Source organism: Carlito syrichta, unplaced genomic scaffold (assembly GCF_000164805.1).
Source record: "Carlito syrichta isolate Samal-C Ts95f unplaced genomic scaffold, Tarsius_syrichta-2.0.1 Scaffold308853, whole genome shotgun sequence".
Classification (NCBI taxonomy): Eukaryota; Metazoa; Chordata; class Mammalia; order Primates; family Tarsiidae; genus Carlito; species Carlito syrichta.
Window position 1 is genome coordinate 1,076,967 of NW_007252949.1, and position 23,776 is coordinate 1,100,742.

General features: G+C 33.9%; 1 pseudogene; it reads left to right on the forward strand.

Moving 5' to 3' along the window:
* The first annotated feature begins 7,396 nt into the window (after positions 1 to 7,396).
* On the forward strand, positions 7,397 to 8,617 carry LOC103268597 (annotated as a pseudogene).
* Positions 8,618 to 23,776: the final 15,159 nt, after the last annotated feature.

Sequence of the window (23,776 nt, forward strand, 5' to 3'; positions counted from 1 at the left end):
CAGATGATTTTTTGATTTATAGTAGAGATGAGGTCTTGCCAAGTTGCCCAGGCGGTCTTGAACCCGTAGGCTCAGGCAATCCACTCACCTCAGCCTCCCAAATGCGCGGGATTACAGGCTGAGCCACCGAGCCCGGCTTTATATTTATATTTTTAGTAATGACTCAAAGTCCCCATGTTCATAGCCAAAATTTAGCTCTCACAACACAGTTTTAAACAAAATTTTATTGTAGGCATACAGTCAGCAATCTATAACTATTGTCTCCTTAGATTACTATTTGAAACAAATTAGCAAATCAACTGGACCCCAGAACAATACATACATACACTACAGCCAAGATGAAATAATACAACACACCCTTTTCTCTTTCTTTAAATGATTTGTTAAAGAAATACTTAAGAGATTCGTATCTGCATATCTAAAGATATTCCTTGCACTCAGGTTAATTGTATGACTTTGCCTCTGACCATCAGTTTCTTAATGTTAAATAAGGAAATACTATAATGTTTCATCACAGTTAAGAGATCATACAGCCAGGCTCGGTGGCTCAACCTGTAATCCCGCGCCTTTGGGAGGCTGAGGTGAGCAGATTGCCTAAACCCGCGGGTTTGAGACCCGCCTGGGCAGCGAGACCTCATCTCTACAAAAAATCAAAAAGTCAACCGGGCGTGGTAGCGCGCGCCTGTAGTTCCAGCTCCTTGGAAGGCTGAGGCGGAAGGATCGCCGGAGCCCAGCAGGTCGAGGCTGCGGTGGTCGGGAGTGGCCACTGCACTCCAGTCTGGGCGACAGAGAGAGACTCCAACTCAAAAAAAAAAAAAAAATAACATACAAAATCTTTTAGCTTATAAAGTTACATAGATTAGTATTTGTGTAAAACCAGTTGTTAATTCAGATTTGAACTCTTAATTTTCACACTCAGGCATATTCCTTAAAGAGTAAGAAACAATTAAAATTCAGTCAATATTTGCTAATTAATTGCTTTAGAGAATAAATTAAATTAAGAAAACAAATTATTTCTACAAGCAAAGAAATTCTTTGTTCTGTTTTCTTCAGGATACTGTCTAAATATGTATCATTCTAATAAAATCTTAAGTAAAAAGACTGACATGGTTAAAGGACCCAGACATAAAAATTATTTTAAAAGTTCTAATATTTAATATTTTGTATTTTGTCTTACTTCGTCTTAGTGTTTTAATGTTTTCATACATGTCTAATTTAAAAATTCTACTAGAATGACACATAATTTACTGAGTTAAGTTTCTTGAGATTTTATTGCAGAAATAAGTAATTCAGAAAAGTGTCATTTCTTTTTTTTTTAAGATAGATTAAAATTTAAATTAGCATAATTGTATTTTACTAGCACCTTAATGGAAATTGAATAAATTGAAATTTGTGCTTTAATTTTTGCAGCAGTGCCACAAATTTACTCACATTTTACCAAGCTGTTGAGAACAAAAGTATTTCTGATTCCATTAAAGCTTTTTTGCTCTTTATTAGCTCTCACCAGATGTAGATAAGGAGAAAAATATACATTAAATTTTTTTTACCCTTTTATTTAAGAATGCATATTGAATTTTATGAAATGATACTCAGCAACCGTCAGGGTCAATGTTTTTGTGATGCTCATTGAATTTGTATTTTATTTACATAGTATAGGCCACTAAGTTGTCTGTAATATTTATTATAAGTCCATGTCTGCCAAAAATGAGTTTTTACTCTTTGTTAATTAGCATAAAGTTATTATTTTAGAATCATGCTAATCTTTTATAGTTTTTCTTATCTTTGTATGTTAATATTTTATAAGGCAATTATATAAATAATAAATTAGAATTATTGATGTATTTATGACCTCAATTCTATTGATTAAGCACATCTATGTTATAGTTTACTGAGATGTTAATTCATGTACCAGTGTAAACATTCTCTTTTAATTTCCACCTTAAATTCTACTATACCTAACATAATTTGCCACTCTAATTTGACCTTAGGTGTGTGTATTTATTACGTACTTATTTATTATCTTGTTGTTTGCAATATGTCTTTTATATGTTCCTTGACTTTGCTATTTTACCCTATAATCCAAAGAATTTATCATTCAGTCAATAAAAATAACCATTATACATTTGCCAAAAAAATGCTCTTTTATAATTTTCTTTAAACTTAATTTTATTTTTCCTTTTCTCCTTTGATAATTTATATGAATGTCATTTTATTGTGCTGCTTTGAAATGTGTTCATTTGGGGTTTTTTTTTCTTTGATGGACAACACAATCTCTTAAAAACTCAAACACAAATTCTCTATTAACATAAAAAATGTGCATATATATGTATATATAGTCCCTAGAACAAGAATGCCTTCTACCCCTCTGATCTATTGCTCTTCCTGACCTCTTTTCATCAGTTAAATATTGATTTCACCTGAAGTATTATATATTAATTTCTATGTTTATAATAGTTTGGCAATTTTTTGAAAATCAGGCATCAATAGATTTTTTATTACAATTGTATTCATCTAATTTTCCATATCTTGTTGCTTCTAACTTGGGTGAATAAATCTTACTAGAAACATCTCCAAAGTAATTTTAGAAATTTTATTTTTGTGATAATTTTCCTGAGATTCTTTATGCCTGCAAACGTCTGTAATTTACTTCCACATATAACTGAGAGTCTAGATGAAAGAAATATATATATATATCTTTACTTATATATGTATAGATAAGATAGTAAAGGTAGTAAATATTTCAGATCTTGAAGGTCATTTGGTTTATCTCTCAATTACTTAATGCTGTCATTATAGCAGAAAAGCATCCATAGACAGAACATGAATGAATGGACATGGGTATACGCCAATAAAATTTTATAAACAGAACAGGTAGCAGAATAAATTTGCCCAGCAGGCCATAGATTGCTAACAATTGTCTTGGATTTATATAAAATTCTGGGTTCACTTTATGTTGTTGTTCTTTACAAATATCACCACATTGTTTTACTCCACCAATTATATGGGGGGACAAAAAATCCAGAATTATTTATAAAAAGCTGTTTATCTCAAGTGTTTAAACTTAAGTCATCTTCAAAGTACTCCATGTTTGATGCAATACACCTATTGAGATGCTTTTTCTACTGCTCAAAATTTTTTGAATGTGTCAATTTTGATGGCTTTTAGTGCTTCTGTTGTGTTTTATCTTATCTCTTTCATATGGGTAAAATGTTTCCCTTTGAAGACTTTTTCCACCTGGGGACACATACACACAAAGTCATTTAGGCGAGATCGGGTAAATAGGAAAGGTGGGACATAGGTGCCATGCAGTTTTTGGTCAAAAACTGCTTGAACACTCAGCTCCATGTGGGCAGATGCATTGTCATGGTGGAAGAACCAGTCACCTGTTTGTCACAACGCTGGATGTTACTTCCCCAACACAGTCTATCACAACAATCTAGCTGGCACACTGATGCCAATAGGTTCTGAGAACACTCACCTAGCAGAGGAAACCCATACTACAAGGGGCCCACACTCCCAAAAGATAATTCTGGTTTTGGAGGGGTCTCCCTACTACATTTGATTGATATATTTTAATCTACATATTGTTCTCTATGAGTTTTTTCCTTTTTTCTTCAAGGAACTTTTGAATTTTCTTTTTTTTTGAGTTGGAGTCTCACTCTGTCGCCCAGACTGGAGTGCAGTGGCCACTCCCGGCCACCGCAGCCTCAACCTGCTGGGCTCCGGTGATCCTTCCGCCTCAGCCTTCCAAGTAGCTGAAACTACAGGCATGCACTACCACGCCCGGCTAATTTATGATTTATTGTAGAGATGAGGTCTCGCCAAATTGCCCAGGCGGGTCTCGAACCCGTGGGCTCAGGCAATCCACTCACCTCAGCCTCCCAAAGGCATGGGATTACAGACTGAGCCACCAAACCCGGCTTAGAATTTTCTTTTTTTAATCCTTTAAACTTCACAATATATGTCTAGAAGTCGCTTATTTTTCTAATTTTTGCTTATTGTCACTATCTTTTTCAGATTCATTCTGTTCAAAGCCTTATGAGCACTTTCAATTTGTTTGATTTTAATAATTCCCTGATATGTTTTATTATTTCTACAAATATTACTTCCTTTCTACTTACACCATTCTTACCTTTTAGGTGCCTTAATAGTTGGTAATACTTCTAAGCTGGTTTTCTCATTTTCTCTTTTATTCTATCCATTTTTATATCTCCTGGACGACTTTCTGATTCAGATTTCCAGTGTATTATATTTTTGCTACTGGATTATTACTTTTTTGAGTAGATGTCTCACTGTCGCCCAGGCTGGAATGCAATGGCATGCCCATGGCCATGACAGCCTTGTCCTGCTGGACTCAGGATATCCTTTCACCTCAGCCTTCCAAGTAGCTGGAACTACATGTATATACCACCATGCCCAGCTAATTTTTTGATTTATTGTAGAGATGAGGTCTCAACAAGTGGTCCAGGCTGGTCTCAAACCCTTGACTTAGGCAATACTCTCACCTTGGCATCCCAAAGTGCTAGAATTACAGGCGTGCACCACCATGCCCACCCTGCTACTGTATTATTTTGTCATTCACTTTTAACACTGAATTATTCAGTTTAATACATTTTTTTCATATATCTAATAACTTTTTTGCCATTATTAGGATACTGTGTAAACCTTATAAAAGTTTACTTTACTTCTCTTCCCTCACCATGAGTTTTACTTTCTCTATAATAGATTTTGCTGTCTGCTGATTTCCCCTCACCTACAATAAGGCTTCTTCTTTGCAGGTGTCTCACTATTGTTCCTTATTATTTTCTTCCCCCCACCTTTGGGCTTCTTTGCTGACAAGGCTAATTAAATTTACATTGCCCTGGAATACTTCTACACTGTTGATGGGAGTGTAAACTAGTACAACCTCTGTGGAAAACAGTTTGATGATTCCTAAAAGGTCTAAAAATCGACTTTTCGTGTGACCTTGCAATCCCCCTATTAGGAGTATTCCTGGAGGAACTCAAATCACTCTATGAAAAAGCGACCTGCAAACACATGTTTATTGCAGCATTTTTCACAATAGCAAAAACATAGAACCAACTGTGCTGCCCTCGAAAGAGGACTGGATATAAAAATGTGGTACATATACACAATGAAATATTACGCAGCCATAAAGGACAAAATTATGAACTTCACAGCAACTTGGATAGACTTAGAGTCTATAATACTGAATGATCTATCATAGAAACAAAGAACTGAGTATCACATGTTCTCACTCCCAAGTGGACCTTGAACAATTATCATAATACTATAAGAAAAGGATCGTCAGTAGTGGGAAATTGTTAGGGTGGGGAGATGTTGAGGAATTGGTAGTAGTGGGATTCTGCCCGGGGGAGGGGAGAGACACCTCATCAACAAGGGTACCTGCATAACGAACATTTGTATACCTAACCCTGAACTGTGCTCCACATCTTTGAAATAAAAAAATTAATTTTTTAAAAAATGTACCTTGCCCTACTTCTATGGTTTGATTTTGTCTCCTAAATTTTATGTGTTGAAAACATGATCCTCAAATGTATATGTTGATTGAAGGTAGGGTATTGGGGAGGTAATTAGGATTAGTGAACTTATCAGGGTGAAGTTTCCATTGTAGACTGATGACTCATAAGAAAGGAAGAGAGATCTGAGCAGACATGTCTTTGCCCTCTTTCCATATGATGACCTCTGCCATGTTATAACACTCCCAGAAGGTCCTCACCAGCTGCCAGCACTATGTCTTAGACTTCCTAGTCTCCAGAACTGTGAGGCTAATGAACTTTTATCATTTATAAATTACTCCATCTGTATTATGCTGTTATAGTGACAAAAAATAGACTAATATACCTACTTTGTGCTTTTACAGGTAATAAATAAGGTGAGGGTCTAGACCTTAAAAAAGGAGGAATTTGTTCCTGCAGCATGGAGTCATAACTCGCCATCTTTCCTCCACTCCTGACCATCCTTGAGTACTCCATTCATTTACAAAACTATCCTCCTACCTTGTTTTATATCTTTGTACCCCTGGACCTTTTTATTTGGGGGGGTGATTTTGTTTTTTGGGGTTTTTTTTTGTTGCTGCAAGAGACAATGAGAGGCAGATCAGATTGGGAAAACAATTCTGGTTATACATAAAAGAGATTTTCAAATAAAAATAATACTGTCTTTTATTAATCTTCAATATTTAGCACTGTGTTACAGTTTAAGCGATGCTAAAGTTTATATAATAGTGTCTCTTTCATAATTTATGTTGAAACTTAATGCCCAATGGCATTGTATTAGTAAGTGTCACCTTTACTAGTGATTAAGTCATTAGGACTCTGTTCTCATGAATGGTATTAGATCTCCTTATAAAAAGACTTGAAGGAGAGAATTTGTTCCTTTTTTACCTCTTAAATTTCTTCTGCCATGTGAAAATTCAGTGATCCTCCCTCTGGAGGAAGCAACAACAGGGATCATCTTGGAAAGAGAGAGCATCCCTCTCCAGACATCAGTTGTGCTGGTGCCTTGATTTTCGTAAATTGAGAACTTTAAGGAATACATTTATATTATTTATAAAATACCAAGTCTAGAGTATTTTGTTAAAGCATCATACATGAACTAAGGCATGTGATATATACTTTGTAATTATAAAATCAGGTGATCAGCTGGAAAAGAGTTTGGAAAACATGCAAGGAAAACAGAGATGGCTTGTAGAACAGTCTTATTTCAAGCATAGGACTACTGTTGTGGAGAGGCTGTGTTTTTTTTTGTTTTTTTTTTTCTGGAGCGTCTTTGTTGCCTACTTAGGGAAATGATATCTTCATGCTTAAAATAAAAAGTGGATTAGATTACAAATTATCTGACACTCTTATTGGTTATTAAGAAAGCTCTATTATTGCATGACACATAGATTTTACAGGTGATTTTGAAATAAAGTATATTTTCTCAGAGTAGGAAGCTCGATGTTTTCAAAATTTGCTTTACTATGATTTGCATAAATAAGGATGATCAAGGAACAGGAGCCACAACCCTTAGAGATCATTTTGGTGTTTAGGATATTTTTTTAATTGTTTCTTTGTTCTTTTATAGTAATTTTGAATTTAAGTGTATATAATATATGTACAGAAAAGTGCACACATTGTAAGAGTACAGTTTGATGGATTTTCACAAAGTGAGTATACCAGTATTAAAAAAAAAAAAAAATGTCACTACTTCTTCCCTGGTCTTCTTGGTAGTCAGTGAGTGGGAGATCCCTGTCACTGTCCCTTTGCCTCTTCCAGGCCTTCCAAGTCCCTGCCCATGCATGAGTGTATCTCCAACCATGTTGGCCAGGCTGGTGTCCAGATTGGCAATGCCTGCTAGGCGTTCTACTGCCTGGAAAACAGCATCCAGCCAGATGCCCAGTGACAAGACCATTGGGGGAGGAGATAATCCTTCAACACCCTCTTCAGTGAGACAGTCCCTGCAAAGCATGTGCCCAGGGCAGTGTTTGTAGACCTGGAACCCATGGTCATAGATGAAGTTCTCACTGGCACCTACCACTGGCTCTTCCACTCTGAGCAGCTCATAACAGGCAAGGAAGATGCTGCCAACAACTATGCCCGAGGGCACTACACCATTGGCAAGGAGATCATTGACCTTTTTTTGGATCAAATTCGTGAGTTAGCCAACCATTGCACAGGTCTTCAGGGCTTCTTGATTTTCCACAGCTCTGGTGGGGGAATTGGGTCTGGGTTCACCTCGTTGCTGATGGAATGTCTTTCTGTGGTTTATGGCAAGAAGCCCAAGCTAGAGTTCTCCATTTACCCAGCCCCCCAGGTTTCCACAGCTGTAGTTGAGCCCTACAACTCCATCCTCACCACCCACAGCACCCTGGAGTATTTTGATTGTGCCTTTGTGGTAGGCAATGAGGCCATCTATGACATCAGTCGCAGAAACCTCAATATGGAGCACCCAACCTACACAAACTTAACTCCTTATTATCCAGACTGTGTCCTCCATCATGGCTTTCCTCAGATTTGATGGAGCCCTGAATGTTGACCTGAGAGAATTCCAGACCACCCTGGTGCTGTAAGCCTGCATCCACTTTCCTCTGGCCACATATACCCCTGTGATCTCTGCTGAGAAAACCTACCATGAGCAGCTTACTGTAGCAAAGGTCACCAAATGCTTGCTGTGAACCAGTCAACCAGATGGAGAAATGTGACCCGTGCCACGATAAATACATGGCTTTCTGCCTGCTGTACCAAGGTGATGTGGTTCCCAAAAACATCAGTGCTGCCATTGCCACCATCAAGACCAAGCATACCATCCAGTTTGTGGATTGGTGTCCCACTGGCCTCAAGGTTGTCATTAATTACCAGCCTCCCAGCGTGGTGCCTGGTGGAGATCTGGCTAAGGTGTGTGTATGCTGAGCAATACCATAGCCATTGCTGAGACCTGGGCTCGCCTGGGCAAGTCTGACCTGGTGTATGCCAAGTGTGCCTTTGTTCACTGGCATGTGGTTGAGGGAATGGAGGAAGGAGAGTTTTCTGAGGTTTGTGAAGACACAGCTGCCCTTGAGAGGAATTATGAGGTCAGAGCAGATAGTGTTGAGGGAGAGGAGGAAGGTGAATGAAGAGTATTAACCTGTTTGGTACCATTTCACACTGTTTTAAACAGTCTTAACTGTTGAATTCTATTGTGTGAAACTGTCATTATGGTCCGAAATTGTCAATAAAGTGCTTCAGTTTTGGAAAAAAGAAATAGAACATGATCTCTATCCCAGGGAACCTCTAGTGACCTTCTTAATCACTAAGGGTTTTCCCTAAAAGTAATTGATGTCCTTAATTCTATCACTTTAGATTAATTTTGATTGCTTTAAAACTGGATATGCATGAAATCATAGGGTACATGGTCTTATTTGTCCAGCTGCTTTCGTGTGACATAGTATATGATATTCAACCATGTTACTACAAATAGCAGTGATTTATGCATTGCCATTACTACATTGTATTCCATTATGTGAATATACCACTGTCTATTTAACCATTTTTCTGTTCGTGGACATTTGAGTTGGTTCCTTTCTGGCTTTCACATTCTGCTATATCCAGTTCTGCTATTTATAGTTCTTCTATGACTATTCCTGTTTGTTATTCTTGGATTTTTGTGTACATTTGAAAGTCTTTCTGCTGTATATCTATCTCAGCTGCCTTTTTTTAAAGAGTATTATATAGAAAAAAAATTGAATTAGAATTAACCTAAGGATGAAAGCTGCCTAGTACCTCATAGTCAGAGAAATTATTTGAATGATCTTAAATGTTGGCGTCCTTTCAACACTTTCCCTTTATAAACACTTTGATTATACCATGTTTCAAGAAGCTTAAATTAATTGAATTAAATTGACATATACGGATGGTGAGACAAAAGAATGCTGTATTATTTGTTACAGTCTATTTCTATTTCACTTCCAAAAGTTTTTAAACTATATTTCATCTTTTTTAAAAGTGTGTTTTTAAAAAGTCAAAAACTCTGACTTTCCTTTGAGGTTACTTACCTTTTTTCCCTTCAATTCAACTGGTTGAAGAATACTAACTTAAAATGATATCACATTATCTGATGTTCAATATATATATCAGGCTATTTATATCATACTTATGAAAGTATAACTGCAATAATTTTAATTAGCTTAAATTTGAAAGAATAAAAGTGTTTGTACTGATATTATTGGTTTTTCCTTTCATCCTAAGATGCAATTAGTGTAATAGTATTTGAGTTTCTGTAATCTTAAAAAGCATGATACAAAAATTGGCATATTAATTTTGACATGAGAAAATTATAATATTGTAAATTACTTAATTACATGTAAGATTTTCAGGACAACGTTAAACATTTTATTCAATTAGATTTTAAATAATGTTTTAATTACTTTTAATAAATATATTATAGTAGCATTAGACTTCTACTAGTATTCAATATTTCATCATCTACTAGTCACAAAGAATGAAATACCATTGCAATTGATATTCTATATAACCGCCTCATCAAATTTTCATATGGTGATATCTTTGGCTTAGAGTTTCAGTAGAAACCTAGTCATGTTGCCTTGCTTAAATACTTAATTGTTAACCAGAAAGCATTACTGAATTTTTTTATACTGATGGCTAAGTAATTTATGCAGATAATTAAAGAAGTACTTCAATTTTCATTATATCCTTAAGTATACTCTCTTTTCAATCTAGATTAAGCTTAATAGAGTCATTTGCATTCACTTTTCACTGATTTGGAGTTTTCTTTGCAAACAAATTGGTATTGTAAAACTTATTGACTTACTTTCAGCCTATTTCCTCATTTTATTGATATATTGAAATACTGTCAGTGCCATAACAAGTTTACTTAAGGAAACTTCATTAGAATCAAAGGTTCCCACCTTTTTGATATAATGGTGAAGAAAATTGGGTGTAAAAACTTACTGATTACAGAAATTGTTATCCTAGGTCTTAAAATAAAAATTAGAGGATAAAGTTTTCATTCTCACTTTCCCGTCATTTGGTAGGCTAAACCATTTTATAATGTACATATTTTCCTTTTCAGAATTTAAATAATACTGATATTATAATCCCAAAATATTGTTTATTTATACATAAGTAGATTTTTTTGTTGATTTTATTTAAGTGTTTTGTGGATATTTCAGGTGAATTTAGTAGTTATTCTTAGAAAATATTCCCCCTCCCCAGTGTATGATCTAGGATGTTATTTTTTTTCTTCTAAGGCACACATAAAAAAATGAATTAAGTAATTTTAAACATAATAGGAGAAATATAATGATGCCCTGAATTAAAATTACCAAATATAATTTAATTATTTTTAAACCATAGCATAGAGTTTAGTCCTTCATAGTTTACTTGAGCCAAAATATGCAATAAAATTAGAAACATAAAATGAAATTTTGGTTATAGATGATAAGCAAGATCATTCCACTTTATTTAGAAGAAATTCTATATTCCAAGTTATATAGTTTTCTGCCTCCATTCTGTGTCCTGTACCATTTGGCAAAATGTTAATCTGACAATTTAACAATTCCTGGGTACTCGTTTTTTGCTTCTTGACTTCACTGATAATGAAAAGTAGTCTGTATAAGAAAAGGAGCTATCTACATGATTTACCACTCAATATCTCAAGATATCTCTTAAACTTTTAAAAAAAGCATATCAATGGAAACAAGGGCTTGATTCATGTTAAACAGTTATTGCAAATATATAAACAAATATTTGTGTCAGGTTCTTTAACTATTGATAGACCCCATCCTCATGCACATTTTCATCAATTATCAGAATTTATAGCTAGTTACTGAGTGTCAGTCACCAGAAGTTTGCCTTGCTTCAGTCATATTTGTCTAAACATGTGTGTGCAGGTGTCTTATTGTAGACTTTTTGTAGTCTACTTATGTAGTTAATTCTTACTTGTACCCCACATCTTTATAATAAAATAATTTTTAAGAGTCATATTTGTGATTGGGCTCGGTGGCTCAGCCTGTAATCCCGTGCCTTGGGAGGCTGAGGTGAGTGAATTACCTGAGCCTGCGAGTTCGAGATCTGCCTGGGCAACTTGGCGAGACCTCATTTCTACAATAAAAATCACAAAAATTAGCCGGGCGTGGTAGCGTGCGCCTGTAGTTCCAGCTATTTGGAAGGCTGAGGGGGAAGGATCGCCAGAGCCCAGCAGGTCAAGGTTGCGGTGGCCAGGAGCGGCCACTGCACTCCAGTCTGGACAACTGAGTGAGACCCCGACTTAAAAAAAAAAAAAAGAGTCATATTTGTAAAATGTATCCATCTGTAAAAATATCATAGAATGAGACGATCCTCAGAAATTATTTTCAATTGGTTTTCAGATGTGTATAGATGTGATTACATGTATAATATAGACAATGTAAATTATTCTCTGAACTTATATTCTTCAAATATCTCAGTGATTGTGCAAATATATAGGCATTTTTGGAAAAGCAAAATGAATACAATTGTTCCACTCTTAAATATTCTGTAAAACTCTAAGAGATCTCATAAAAGTACCAAAATCTGATATAAAGAATATACAATAAAAATATTAAGATGCATATATAGTGATATATGCAGATATTTATATATTTCAGAAATTTGGTAAATATCTGAAAGAGACATAAATTTCCTATGCATTATTATATCTTAAGGCATATTCTAAACATTTTCTTGTTATGTATATTTAAATATAAAGGCAAATTATGACTACCAAAATTTATGAATTTTTAAATTCATATCTTGAGTATACTTTTTAGCCTTATAAATAAAATTATTTTATTTTTAAAAGATTTCATATTGTGTTGGCTAAAATATTAAGTCATTAAGACAAACATTCAATGCAAAGTTATCAAAATGTTCAGGTACTTTTATACAACTACGCAATATTAATTTTTGAAAGATGATGATATAGAATGAGATCATAAAATGGATGAAATGAGATAATCAGAAAGTTAATATCAAATAGGTTTTGAGGTTAAACTCAATGACTGATTCTTTCAAAAATGTTTTAATTTGTATTTTCACACTACTATCTCATAGTTTGACTTATTCCAAAGGTTTTTTTTATAAGTCTTGGTGCAAAGATAAGGTGACAAATGTGGCCTTGAAACCATCTTCTACAGTGTGATGTGAAAATGAAGTTATGTTAAAAATATTTAGGTTGAATTATTTTTTGTTTAATCATTACAAGTGAACCCTCAGAATCCAGACTCAGTTTTCAGGAATTATACTTCAAAAGCTAAAGTGTGGGGATATCTTGCCATCTGAACATTATTAAAGATATAGTTTCTAGTGTTACCTAGGAAATAATGTCATTTTCTTTCTTTCTTTCTTTCTTTCTTTCTTTCTTTCTTTCTTTCTTTCTTTCTTTCTTTCTTTCTTTCTTTTTTTGTTCATTTTATCAGCAATTTTTTATTGAGAACTTTATATGCATTTTGCTATTCTTGGTGAAAGGAACACACCAGTAAACAAAATAAAGTTCCTACCCTAATGAACCCTGTCCTTAATAACCAAATATTAACAAGGTTTATATGTCTTTTTCGATTGATTTTTTTTTTTTAGACTTCGTTTACCAAACACCGAGAATGTATTTCCAGTCTTGATTTATGCTAATCTCTTTGACAGGCAAACATCTATTGATTAGGTTTCCTTAATTTGTTAGTGACAAGGACCATTCTATAATTCATTGTTGCTAATTCCACTGAAAGAGTTATTCCATTGCATCAATTTATTTTCTATTTTTTTTTTTTAAGGCAAGAGTAAGTCAATGAATATCCTTTAAAAAAAAAAAAAAAGTTAGCCGGGCTCGGTGGCTCAACCTGTAATCCCGCACCTTGGGAGACTGAGGTGAATGAATTCCCTGAGCCCGCGGGTCGAGACCCGCCTGGACAACTTGGCGAGACCTCATCTCTACAATAAAAATCAAAAATCAGCCGGGCGGGGTAGCGCGCGCCTGTAGTTCCAGCTGCTTGGAAGGCTGAGGTTGAAGGATCTCCGGAGCCAGCAGGTTGAGGCTGCGGTAGCCGGGAGCGGTCACTGCACTCCAGTCTGGGCGACAGAGTGAGACTCCAACTCAAAAAAAAAAAAAAAAAAAAGGTTTAGAAAAATTATTGAACTCTCTTAACAAAAAACTTTGTTGCTCAAAAGTTTGCTTTTATAAAGTCACATGAGTTTAAAATCTCAGGGCTTGTATGATCTATTTATTACCTCCTGCTTTTTATCAATCTGAAAGATGTCAAGGTTACTTTGCTACAGGTTTCTATATTATCGCTGACTGATGAGCTTCCAAGTCAGTATATTTATACTAGACAAAAAGAATTGCATTTATTTTATTCCTTCAGTAAGATATATTTTTTAAAGATTTTGACTTTGAAAAACTGAAATTTTACTAAAATTTTGATTGGTGCAATATCTCCTTGCTTTCTTTACATACTGTTATAGATGTTATGAATAGGAATAATAGGGACCATGACAATGGCTCACTTTAGGTGAGAAATTATATTTTTATTCATCTGGAACTACCTGTTTCTGAAGGTTGCATATTATTCCTTATGTCTGACTGACAAAAGTATATTCATGAGCATGTAGAAATGTGCACCTATCTCCTGCCTGTTTTATTTTTTCCCTTCCTGTCCAGTAAAGAGCCATGCTAAGCCACTATAAATTAAATAATAAAGGAAAATGCTGGTAAAATGTTATAGATAGAGCTAACTTGTGCCATTCTTTTTATTCTCTGCACAATACACTGGATAACAGCTTGACATAAGAACAAAGGGATGGGAAGGTTGCTGCTGAAAGCACATAGTACTTGATCTTTTGTCATAGAAAAAGAAATATATTTAAATGGTAGTTTAAATATGATGTGCTTGTGAAGAAATTGAAGAGATATTTTAACAGTGCTTGACATATATTTATTATAGTAATACTTTTTTCTAAGTCCAGATAAATAACATTCTATTTTATTTAATAGCTTACAATTTTTTTTCTAATTTCTTTTAAAGTAAGAAGAGTTGTATTGGACTAAACTACAATGGCTGACTGATTTGCACAATTCTGTGTTTCTATTTTGCATTAGTATGTGGACAAGCTGATAGCAATTATTTAGATATATGTAATTTATTATTTCTTTTTTTTTTTAAATGTTATTTATCTTAACCAGCTCTTTCTGGTTCAGAGGTTCCAGCTGAAATAACTCTAGGTGTGATAAAAATTTCTATAATATTTATTTTTAACAAAACTCTAAATAGGTTTCAACTACATGTTTTATAAAGATGAATTTTATTTATAACTGAGCATGTTGGACCTCTTGATTTAGCAAATCAACAAAACAAACCCTTAAATAAAATGTCTCATATGTCTTTTTCTACATTGCAATGTGTTTTAGGATGATAGATGTAAATGACTGAACTAAAGTCTTCCATGTATGAATTTTCCCAATTTTGTTTTCCTATCAAAAGAAAAATAAAGCTTATCAGCCATTGGGATTTAAAGTCAATACAAAGTTTTATGATAAGCTTAAGAGTTGAATAGTTAAAATAGAGCATTTCAAAAAATATTACAAAGACCTGTCTCTGTAAGAGGAATGGCAGGGACAGAGCAAATCACTAATAATAATACTCTTAAATGACTTGATGATTAGTGGTTTCAGGAATGATGACATAGCAAATGCTAAAATCAGTCATTATCCAGCCATCTTGCAGACAAGATAAGTGTAGAATGTAAACTACAGAAGATTGTAAAATTTGAAAACTATAGAGTACTATAAAACTATGGTGTAATTCAATGAAAACAAAATGAACAAAATGATAACTGGAAAGGGTATTTCATCCAGGCAATTGAGAAAGACAGAACTCTCTCCAAATCATTTTATGAAGCTAGCATCACACTGCTACCCAAACCGGGAAACGACCAAAAATGAAAGAGAAATACAGGTCAATATCACTGATGAACATAGATACAAATATTCTCAACAAGATTATAGCAAATTGAATTTAATATCACATCTCAAGAATTACCCACCATGACCAAGGAGGATTCATTCCTGGGATGCCGGGTTGGTTCAACATTTACAAGACCATAAACATAATTCAATACATCAACAGATGTAAAAAGAAGAATCACATGATTATATCATTTGATGCAGAAAAAGCTTTTGACAAAAACCAGCATCCTTTCTTGAAAAAAAACTTTGAACATTTAGGCATAGAAGGAACATACCTGAAAATAGTAAGAGCCATCTACAATAAAGCAGCAACCAACATGTTACTAAATGGACAGAAAGTGGAAGCATTTCCCCTGAAAACTGGAACAAGACAAGACTGCCACTTTCTCTCTCTCTTTTTTTTTTTTAACTTTTATTAAAAAAAAAAAAGATATGGGATACAATTCAGGGTTAGGTATACAAATGCTCATTTTGCAGGTACCCTTGTTGATGCAGTGTGCCCCCACTTCCCAAGGCACATTCTCACTATTGCCAATCCTGCTTCTTTGCCCCACTCCTGGTAGTTTCCTGCTACAGCAAATCTGTTTCTTATAGTATTACGATAATTGTTCAAGGTCCACTTATGAGTGAAAACATGTGATACCCAAGTTCTTTCTTCTGTGAAAGAGCACTCAAGTATTAGAGACTCTAAGTCCATTCAGGTTGCTGTGAAATTCATTATTTTATTCTTCTTTATGGTTGCATAATATTCCATCGGATATATATACCACATTTTTTTTATCCAGTCCTATTTGATGGGCAGCACGGTTGGTTCCATGTTCTTGCTACTATGAACAATGCTGCAATAAACATACATGTGCAGGTATCTTTGTTATAGAGTGATTTGAGTTCTTCGGGCTATATTCCCAGTAGGAGGATTGTGAGGTCATACAGAAGGTCGATTTATAGATCTTTTAGGAATCACCACATTGTTTTCCACAGAGGTTGTACGAGTTTACACTCTCACCAATAGTGTAGAAGTGTTCCCTTTTTGCAACATCCTCTCCAGCATCTGTTGTTTTTTGAGTTATTGATGATGGCCATCCTGACTGGAGTTTGGTGCTATCTCAGTGTAGTTTTACTTTGCATTTGTTTGTCCACTACTGAGGCTGAGCATTTTTTCATATATCTGCTGGTTACTCATATGTCTTCTTTTGAGAACTGTCCATTCGTATCTTTAGCCCACTTTGTAGTGGGGCTGCTTGTTTTTTTCTTTTCAGCATATTTTAGATCCTTGTACATCCTAGATGTTAGACCTTTGGCAGACATACAGTTGGTAAATATTTTTTTCACAGTCTGTGCACTGATTCTCTGCTCTCTTGGTGGTTTCTTTGGCTTTGCAGAAGCTTGTCAGTTTGATGAGGTCCCACTTGTCTATCTTACCTCTTATGGCATGGGCACTTGGGGTTTTGGTCAGGAATTGGTTGCCAGTTCCAATTTCTATAAGGGTGTCTCCTGCATTTTCTAAGGTTCTTACAATTTGAGGTTTTATATTTAGGTCTTTGATCCATTTAGAGTTGATTTTTGTGTATGTTGATATGTAGGGATCTTGTTTTAATCTTCTGCGTGTGGTCAGTCAGTTTTCCCAGCACCATTACTGAATAGGTTCTCCTCTCCATAGTCGTTGGTGGTGGAGGCTTTGTCAAAGATGAGCTGGATGAGAAATTGAGGTTTTGCTTCTCGAATCTCTATCCTGTTCCATTAGTCTATATGACTGTTCTTGTATCAATACAAGGCTGTTTTGATTATTGTAGCTTTATAATTAAGTTTAAAGTTTGGGAGTGTGATACCTCCTGCTTTGTTTTTGTTTGTTTGTTTGTTTGTTTGTTTTTGCTGAGGACTGTTTTGGTGATTTGTGGTTATGTTTCCATATGAATTCTATTATTGTCGTTTCCAGGTCTGAGAAGAATGCTGCTGGTAATTTAATGGGTATTGCATTATATCTGTAGATTGCCTTGGGTAGGATGGACATCTTAACAATGTTGGTTCTTCCAATCTGTGAGCATGGAATATTTTTCCATTTTTTTGTGTCATCATTGATTTCTTTGAGCAGTGTATTGCAGTTTTCATTGTAAAGGTCTTTCATTCTGGTTAGGAAGATGCCAAGGTATTTCATTTTTTTTTTTCTGGCTATTGTGAATGGGATTGTGCTTTTTATTTGGGTCTCTGTTTGTTTATTGTTGGTGTATAGAAACATGACTGTCTTTTGCACATTGATTTTTATACCCCAAGACATTGCCAAAGTCCTTCATCAGTACAAGGAGGTTTTTGACAGATTCTCTTGGGTTTTCAAGGTATAGAATCATGTCATCTTCAAAGAGGGATAACTTGACTTCCTCTTTTCCTATTTAGATACCCCTGATCTCCTTCTCTTGTCTGATTGCTCTAGCTAGGACTCCAAAACTATGTTGAAAAGCAGGGGTGAGAGTGGGCATCCTTTTCTTGTTCTGGTCTTCAGGGGGAATGGCTCCAGTTTCTGTCGGTTTAGCAATATGTTGGCTTTGGGTTTCTCATAGATGGATGTTACTATTCTGAGCTATATTCCATCTATGCCTAGATGTTAGGGTTTTTTTTTTTTTTTAATCAAGAAGCGTTGCTGGATTTTATCAAAAGCTTTTTCTGCATCTAATGATATAATTATGTGGTTTTTGTTTTTATATCCGTTGTTGTATTTAATTATGTCTATGGTCTTATGAATTCTGAACCAGTCCTGCATCTGGAGGATGAAGTCTACTTGGTCATTGTGGATGATTGTTGAGATGTGTTTTTGAATCAAATTTGCTAGCATCTTGTTGGGAATTTTAGCATCTATATTCATCAAGGATATTGGCATGTTGTTCTCTCTTTTTGTTGAATCTTTACCTGGTTTGAGTATCAATGTGATATTAGCTTCATAAAATGATTTGAGGAGAGTTCCATCTTTCTAAGTGGCCTGGAATTTTTTAAATAAGACTTTCACTTCTCTGTTTCAACATGGTGTTGGAAGCCCTAGCCAGAGTAATCAACAGAAGAAAGAAAGCAGGGGTATCCAAAAAGAAAAAGAGGAAGTTAAGCTATCCTGCTTTGCTGATGATATGATCCTATATCTTGAAAACCCAAGAGAATCGGTCAAAAACCTCCTTGCACTGATAAAAGATTTTGGCAAAGTCTCAGAGTACAAAATAAATGTGCAAAAGATAGTAATATTTTTATAAACTAGCAAAAAAACAGGCAGAGAACCCAATAAAAAGCAAAATCCCATTCACAATACCCACACATACAAAAAATGAAATACTTAGTCATCTTCCTAAGGAGAGGAGTAAAAGATCTTTACAATAAAAGTATAGAACACTGCTCAAAGAAATCAAAGAAGACACAACAAATGGAAAATATTTTATTCTCATGGATTGGAAAAATCAACATTGTTTAGATGACCATCCTACCCAAGGCAATCTACAGATTCAACACAATACCCATGAAATTACCGACATCATCCTTTTCAGACCTGGAAACGACAATACAGAAATTCACATGGAATTTGAAAATGACCACAAATACCCAAAACAATCCACAGCTAAAGAAACAAAGCAGGAGGCGTCACACTTGCAGACTTCAAACTCGCTTTTAAGGCTAAATTATCAAAACAGCCTACTATTGGTACAAGAACAGGCATATATACCAATGGAATGGGATAAAGATTCAGGAAGCAAAACTTCAACTTCTTAACCAACTCATCTTTTACAAAGTCTCCACCAACAACCTCTGGGGAGAGGAGAACCTAGTCAGTAAATAGTGCGGGAAAAACTGGCTGACCACATACAGAAGATTGAAACAGAATCCTCTACCTATCACCATACATAATCATCAACACTAAACGTATCAAACTATAAGACATTTAAATGGAAACCTTCAAAGTATATGAATCTTAGAAAATGCAGTTGATACCCTTATAGACATTGGAATAGGCAATCAATTCCTGATCATAAAATCAATGTGACATAAGAGATAAGATACAGAAGTGGGACCTCATCAAGCTGAAAAGCTTTTGCATAGCAAAGGAAATCAGCAAGAGACTGGGGAAACGGTCCATAGAATGGAAAAATATATTTACCAACTTCATATCTGACAAAGGCATAGCATTCAGGATTTACAAGGAACTCAAATATGCTGAAAGAAAAAAATGACACTATAAAAGTGTGGGCAAAGACATGAATGGACATTTCTCAAAAGAAGGCATACGGGCAGCCAACAGATACATGAAAAATGCTCAGCCTCTATAATCATCAAAGAAATGCAAATCAAAACCACAGTGAGATACCATCTAACTCCCATCCAGATGGCCATAATCAATAATTAAAAAACAATAGGTGCTGGAGAAGATGCGGAGAAAAGGGAATCCTTCTACACTGTTGATGGGAGTCTAAATTAGTACATCCTCTGAAGAAAACATTGTGCCAATTACTAAAAGATCTAGAAATTGACCTTCCATATAACCCAGCAATCCCTCTTCTAGGAATATACCTGGAGGAACTCAAATTATTCTACAAAAAAGATACCCACGCATGCATGTCTATTTCAGCACTATTCATAATACCAAAAAACACAGAAACAAATTTGCTGTTTGTTGAAAGTGGACTGGATAAAAACAAAAAAAAATGTGGTACATACACATGATGGAATATAACACAGTCATAAAAAGGACAAAATTAAGGACTTTGCAGCAACTTGTATGGATTTAGAGTCAATTATACTCAGTGCTATACTACAGAAACAAAGAACTGAGTACCACGTGTTCTCACTCATATATGGACCCTGAATGTTTATCATAATGCTGCAAGAAAGGCAGTACTGGGACACTGCCAAGTGAGGGGAGTGGGCACATATCATCAATAAGGGTACCAGATCCTAAACCAGGCAAAGTGAGAACAAATGGGAGACCCAAACTTCACCTGTATGTTAGACCACTTATGTACCTAATCTTGACTTGTACTCCACAGTAAAATATAAACTTAAGAATTTAGGGGACACATTAGAACTCACATAGCTAAAAGCAAATTACACAGAAAGAACTAGGTACAAGAAAAGTGTTGGAAATAAACTTTTGAATATACCAGTTATTAAATTGAAGAGATATTTATAAAAGTTACCCAAAAAATACAAAATAGTAATTTTAATGGATGAAATACAACTTTTTACTGAGAAATATAATAGAACCAAAAACATGAGCATGGCATTTTCTAGAAGTCCTAACAACTTAAATATAGTTCTTAATGTTATGCCAAAATTATGAAAGAAGTAAGAAAGAGGATTAATTAAAAAAAATAAAAAAGCTCATCCTGGAAAATAAACCAATGAGGGTATACACAAAACCATAAGAGAAAGAATATAAAATATAAAACTCTAAAAAAGTATTAATTTTCTAAATAGAAAATACATTAAATAATTCAATTAGAAAAATATGTTAGCAACTTTATTGAAAACAGAAAAATAAAAGAAGTCAACATAGATGATCCAATGAATAGTTTTTTGAAGTGATCAAAAATACAATTTAGGTAATTAGAGCGGTTCTGCACATCTTTACTATATAAACTTTAGCTTATCTTCCACAGCATATCCAAAAGAAAATATCAATAATGATGTAAAGTAAAAGTGTATATTTCATAAGTTTTGGCATTTTCAAGAACTAGCACATTTATAATTGGCATTTTTATAGCTATTCAAATATCTAATAATTGTCTAAATTGATAGAATTATGAAGACTATAAAATGACACTGATACTAAAATAGGAAAAAAATTGTGCTAAGTTCTTTTACAACAACATGGAATTAAAAATTACTTTCTTCAGAAAATTTGATATTATGTAATAAATAAAATTAAAAATACATTGGAATGTGATTCTATGCCTGCATTTTTAAACAACGAATTTTAATTCTGAATTATTGCTAAATGATGACTTATGTGATCATCACAGCAAATTTTCTTGTCTGTTTTGTTTTTCTCCAAATAAATACACCTTAATGGTACAGAATAGTCGAAGTATTAAATGAAATGTAAAGATAAATAAAACTCTGAGATTAAAGACATTTACTTTTCAATTACTATCAGAATATAGTTATATATATTATATAAACTACATTTTGAAAATTCTTTTTTATGTATTTAAGTGATGTCTGTATTTTTAAAAACAAACTGACTCTTTACACAATGTGAAAATAAAATACTTTGGAAACAATTTTTATTAATAAGCTATCATTCGTTAGTGGCATCTCTTGAGTAGCAAAACATAAAAATAATGCTAGTCAATACCAGATAATGAATGAAATAAAAGAAAAACAAAAAATTTGAGACTGACATAAAAATAATTCACTCAAAAACTCTTGCTATGGTGAATTGTTTTGTTATTGTGTCATATTGAGGGTTTTTTTTTTTAAATACAGACATACATATACATATATATTTTTTTTTTCTGTAGCCCAAAATGAGATCCACTATAAAAGAACAAAGCTTGAACTCCAAAAGAAAATCTACCATGATGAAACAAGATACGAAATATTACTTAGAGTTGTCATCAGTTACCTGACAGAAGTCTGAAGCCTCAGGCTGACAACCTGGCTTAACAACAAAACCTGTGATTCATGGGAAGGTACTAGTGTTTAGTTTGTAAGGCCCACTAGACCAGCTACCCTGGCAAAGTATATACAGATACTTGGGAAAATAGCATTTAACCATATGAGAAACGTTAAAAAAATTTACTATGGAAATCAAGAATGACATGACATTGTCATTCTTGCTGGCAGGAATTAGAAGTGTATTTGTGAAATTTCTAATCTAGATATTGCAGAATCATGAGAAAACAGCGAGAGAAATGTTTTTAAAGGCTAAACAAACTTGAAAATTCTCATATTTATTCTTGGAAACAGAAATAACAACTTAGGACTGAGCAAGCAGAAAGGTTTCCTGAAATATTCAAGTAGAAAAGACTGAAAAAAGAAATAAAGAAAGAAAGTAAAAGAATGAGGACTGAGTGATTAATGAAGTCCAAAAAAAAAAAAATATATATTGCCATGTTAAGATTTCTAGCAAACTATAGAAAATATAATAAAAATATTATATATTGATGATATAATAAAATGATATAGTCTGATAATACTGTGAAATGTGTTTATCTCTATGTGTAATTAGAAAGTAAGAGAAATGAAAGTAATACTCAAAAATGAGTCTTATAAAAGTAGTGATTTCCATGTTGATATATTTGAGGCAATTATTACTTATTTATACTTTTCTATCTGTCATTTTAAAAAAAGTTTTCAAGCAAAGTTTATTTAGAATGTAAAGAGAGAGAAAGGGGGAGAGAGAGAGAGAGAGAGAGAGAGAGAGAGAGAGAGAGAGCAATTCACCTCTCCAAGGTAGGGGAAGGGGCCAAAGTTAAGAAAACATGGCAGCCATAGCTCAAAAGAGACATGCGGAGACAGCAGAATTTAACAAGGCAACGGTCTAACTGCCAAATTTTTAAACTAAGAAATTACATTAAATGTATGTACATCAAAAAATAATATTATAATATATCAGTATCATAAAAAGGAGTCATTTTAAAATTAAAGAGAATATATATTATTGTATTAACTTTTAATTATGAACATTATGTTTTGCAATTAGTTGGCTTTAATTTATGATTCATGGGACACATAATATTTTAAATATTAAATTTCTTGACTATTGTCAATCTGCCATGTAGACAAATTCTTTTTATATACAATAACATTATTTAACGCGAAATACAGCAAAATAGCTGCGACGATTTAAACATGTGTGCCATACAATGCTATTTGAGTATTAACAAAATAATTTCTGACAGAGCTTTCCATCAAAGAAGACAAATATTAAAGCGATCCAATTAAATTGACACTGTTCCCAAAAATCTGATGCTTTAAATGTAAACTTTTTTTATGCAACCATTTTTTATTTGAGTCATACATTTCGTCTTAATAAATGTCTTGGAATTTTTAAAAATTGATATCAAGCAAAGAAAATGAAATAAATGATTTTTCTTGAATTTATTCTGTCTTTTGAAACCAGTTAGACGATTTGTAACAAAGTAAAACATAAATATTTTACATTTCTGTTCATCACTCCCACTTTTCCTAATAGTCAAATGATACTCAAGCTGGCTAATTTGTATCTACCAATGTCTGGTGACCTAAGGTTTCGAGTATAAAATTTTCCTCTAATTAGACCTTGTCAGAGTCTATTATACATTTGTATTTTCCTACAGTGAGTCTTTTT